Source organism: Branchiostoma floridae, chromosome 2, assembly GCF_000003815.2.
Source record: "Branchiostoma floridae strain S238N-H82 chromosome 2, Bfl_VNyyK, whole genome shotgun sequence".
NCBI classification, from domain to species: domain Eukaryota; kingdom Metazoa; phylum Chordata; class Leptocardii; order Amphioxiformes; family Branchiostomatidae; genus Branchiostoma; species Branchiostoma floridae.
In genome coordinates this window covers 34057582-34062457 of record NC_049980.1, presented here as the reverse complement: position 1 = coordinate 34062457, position 4876 = coordinate 34057582, and positions in this window count along the sequence as shown.

The window sequence follows — 4876 nt, the reverse complement described above, 5'->3', positions numbered from 1 at the left end:
AAAACTGTTTGACAGCATCCGTCTGTGTAACTTGTTCTCATGACAAGCTGTGGGGTCTGGTGGGGTCATCTTCCCATCCTTCATATGTTGTAATTCCTTGTGAGAGAAAAAAAAAGAAAAATGTGGAATTACTCCCAACTTTGGCTTTACAGTAATTGCATACATTTGAAACCATTAGTTGTAAGAAGATGTTTGGGATTGATATTGCATGTAGTGATATATCCAGTAAAAAACTATATCACCCAGCACACCATGTTTCTGTTTTGTTATAGGGCTGTACTGCTCTGGACAGAATGATGTTACATTCTTCATAAATCACGATGAGTCATTGACGGATCTCTCTCTTTCTTCTTTATGAAAAATATCACGGGTACTGGTCAGCCCCATGCAGTTGCAAAAGAAACAATTGTGTACTGAGGATACGTACCTTCCGAAGGGATTTTCTTTCAAACTTTTCATTTGAAACATCATAGCTTCTTCTCATATTTTGGCTAAAGATACCCCTTGGCGTTTAATTCAAAGGTAAGTAACAAATATCTTCGACTTCATCTTCGTGAGCACACGTGCGATACTCAAGTTGGGCATTGAACAAACTATCTTATATAAGCCCTTCACAGATGTCACTACGCATGTGCGGCGAAAGAAATTCTAGGAAATATGTCAATGTACATAAAATAACAAAACTGAAATCATTTTGAATTTATACGTTTCACTACTAGTAACCAGACTACTGTAACTCATACACATGGTTCTAAGACTGTGGCCCTCATTCGAAATTAAATTCTTGCTATACATTCAAGATAAACATGTTAACACTTAACATATAAAGAGGGGAATGTGGGCTCTGATGTCTTTACTTACGCCCCTACATAATCAAATCCAATGACATATAACACAAAATTTCCTAAAGTGTAACTCCAGAAAATGTGACAAATTTTTTTGGAAAACAAATTCGTTTGCAATCAATGCTCACTATGATAGCATCCATAGAATTATTAGGTACGGCCCTATCCCTAGCATGCGGCTAAACATCTGCATCGCAGGTGTGCCACCCCCCCCCCCTGACCTAGTGATTAATGAGTTAGCACGTGTTAAGCTACGCAGCTGGCCAAAGACAAAGGGAACAAAGACTTTTCCCCCAACAGCATGCTTTCCTGTCTAGTAAGCGGGAGTATGCATTGCACAGTTTCTATTTTTAATTGGGCTAACTTAGGGGTGTCTGTGGTAAAAATTCTTCTCATGTCAGCCAAGGAGATGGTCTGTCAGTTAGCTCTTGAATTTTGAAGAAACAGAACAGTCTAGCAAGCAGGCTAACCCTGGGTAGGTTCGTCGAGGCAACTAGAACAATTAGAAACAACCACATAATAGTTTTTACAAGGATACGTAATATATGAAGCTGGAAAATGATGATCACTCACCTTTTGTGCTGTTCTGTGTCCGTCTGTCCCCAAGAAAACTCGGCCAAAGAGTGCCTGAACGCTGATAGACTATAGACGCCTGATTACGTCTGCTCCCATCCAATACGTCTGCTCCCATCACTGGAGGGTCTTTTGTGTTCACTCAAAAGTTCTCGAATGCTCTTCCCTATCTCTGTGCTCCGCCTTTGGGTTGATCTAACATGTAAACACCCAATAAGGTCCACCCTTCTCTCCTCCCACTTTTCCTCTCAACAAATAACGTCCAACCTACTTTCCACACAAATCCCCGCCCAGCTGTCTGTCCATCTGGTCATCAATCATTGCACTTTGTGTGGTAATTGATAACAGTACTAACACACAGCTATCTATATGTTGGTAACATTCTATGAATTTATTTGGAGACACGATTAGCTTTTACAATGTCTATAGCATCTGTATTCTTCCTGTTATCCTTTATTCATCAATATCCATGGAACAAATCTAGATAACACACAGCCACAGGAAAATATCATATACAGCAACTTTTCAAAAGAGTCACAAAAAGTAGGAAGTCTACGTTAGGTCCACGAACAATGGGACAAAATCTAATTTCCTTACAGCAAACTATTCCATGTGTTAGACGTTCAGTGCAGAAATTGTTCAGTTTTGAGCATCTAAAATTTGTGCTGGGTTTCAGAGAGCGGATATTTTCTAACTTTTTCTGAAGATTTGGTCTGATAACAGTGATCTTGCATTGTGAGTAGTTTACATATTGACACTGATGGTTTGTTTTCATGACTCATGAAAATTCACTAAGTTTTCTGCTGGATCATGTCTTTCAAGTTTAACGGCACTAACGTTAGCATCTGCAGTAAACTGTAAAGAGTCTCTGGACCCGTTGGACCTGTCGCATCCAAGGGTGATCCTGGCCGCTCTGTTTTGTATCGCTTGAAACTTGAAGTTGTTTTACCCTTTTCTTAGATGTACCCCGCCGTGTCAGTACCAGCTTAAACCAGTGCCACCTTCTGTCTGCGTGGATTGGAAGTGATTTACTCACTCTAAGCTCACTTGACCATGCTGATATTGCACTTCTTTACTGCATAGCCTATTTGAGATTCTAATGTAAGATTTAGATTTATTGATGTAAAATTTGCGTCAACAATAACGTAACAGTGGGTACTAGTAAATGTTTTGTTAAACACTGTCCCCTAAGCATATGATCCAGTTGTACAGGTGGCGGTGCGAGTGAAAAGTTTCCACAGATCGATGTCCCCATGAACTCCCAGTTGTAAGCTTGTCAGTGGGCACCTGTTTAACACTGTCCCCTGAGCTCGGGTTCCAGTTGTACAGGTGGTGCGAGTGTTATGATTTACATGTAACAGACACAGATGTCCCCGAGGGCACGGTACTGGAATGGGCTGTAATTCGCTCCAGATGACCTACAGCTGGTCTGGCAGTCTGTGCTTTGGGACTCTCAATGGGCTACTTAGGGTCACCAGTGTGACATTGTCAATCGGCCATGAGGCGATTAATCCCCTAATAAACCAACATTTTATCCATATGAAATGAATTTCCACTTCGTCGTGGATTATTCTAGATATAATACGGTACGTCGTAAGTTATTCGCAGTTCTCGAATCAAGTAGATCAGATTTTAAAAGACTAGATGCTACAGACAGATTTGAATGTATATAAATATAAATTATCTTCAATGGCACAACGCAAAAATAGGCAAATATAGGAGACAGCTTTGTTAGCAATGTTATTAGAAAATATACTGACACTCATGATAATCCCCGCTCGATTGAAATTTGATATCGAAATTTATGCTAGCATTTATTGTTATAGTAATTAGGATATTTAGTCTTACCCGATACCTTTATTTCACACTCTGTGTAATAGTTCCTGCCATGCACTGCACCGTGTACAATTAAGGTCATTCATAAACTGTCAAGGCACAGACAGTCCATATCAGAGACAAAGGGTGTCTATGACAGCAGAGGTCTAAATAAAACAAACAAACAAACAACTATTCAATCGTAACCTTTCGTCGCCTGTGTTTTTATAAACACCATGCTTGTTGGCTGTATTTTCTAGAAAGTCTCGGTACCAAAGTGTGTGACTTCATTCATGCAGTGAAGAATGTGCGCTTTCAATAGCTGACTTACGTTTGAGTTCGGTATCCAGTCGGTCGCCTTATGATTTTTTTGTGGTAGAATTTTCAGACAGGCTATGACAGAACCATCACACACACACACACACACACACACACACACACACACACACATACACACACACACAGCACACAACACACACACACACACACAAACACACACACAGCGCACACACACACACACACAGCGCACACACACACACACACACACATACACACAAACACACACGCACACAGCACACACACACACACAGCACACACACACAAACACACACACACACACAAACAAACACACACACACACACACAGCACACAACACACACACAGCACACACACACACACACACAGCACACACACAAACACACACAAACACACACACACACACACACAGCGCACACAAACACACACACACACAGCACACAACACACACACACACACAGCACACAACACAAACACATACACACAGCACACAACACACACACACACAGTTAGTAAAATTCATTCAATAACTCTACGGTACAACTTAAAGTATTCCTAAATCTGGAAGTTCTGTGTCTGAACTACGTGAGCTGTCCTTTGTTCTTAGTTCTCTGCCGTGTACTAGAACTAGAGATACACGTACATTTGATTACCGAAGAAGAAAAGAACGAGACTGTTTAGATACAAGAATTGACCTTTAATTGATGGAGGAGAATGTATCCCACAACAAACACCGCCCGCCGCACCGACACTTCATAACTGTCGTCCCCACTCATGCGCGCAACCTGACGCACACGGCACCAGCTAACACTATTGTCTGACGCGCCAATCTTAACGGTTGCCATGGCAACGGCGGCTATTTTCCACTATCAGACATTCTCCCGATCTTGGATAAACAAACATCTATCACCTCCCACACCTTGATGTCACTGTTAATATAAACACTTTGTGATATTTCATCATTCTTATGTATATATATAGCCATAGGTTGGTTCATAACAATCAGAGTACTGATCTTTTCTGTACATGAACCCAAAACAATTTTTGTACAATAATATTTCTAGATAAGGCAGTGTTTTAAGCTTTCTATTCCATCTTGGACTGTCCAGATTCTGTGCCACTATTTGTTATTGTACGTTTATTTGCCAGTTTTAATCATCAGCTGTTCGCTAATCAAAAGTGAATCACCTTTGCTTCCTTGCTTCCTTCCTTTTTCTTCGTGAATAAAAAACAGCACGAGACCATACTTCAAGGGTACAAACATTGAACTGTGTCTGTTTCACAGACTAATTCCAAAAAAACAGTTATCTTCCTTATGCCTCCATCCG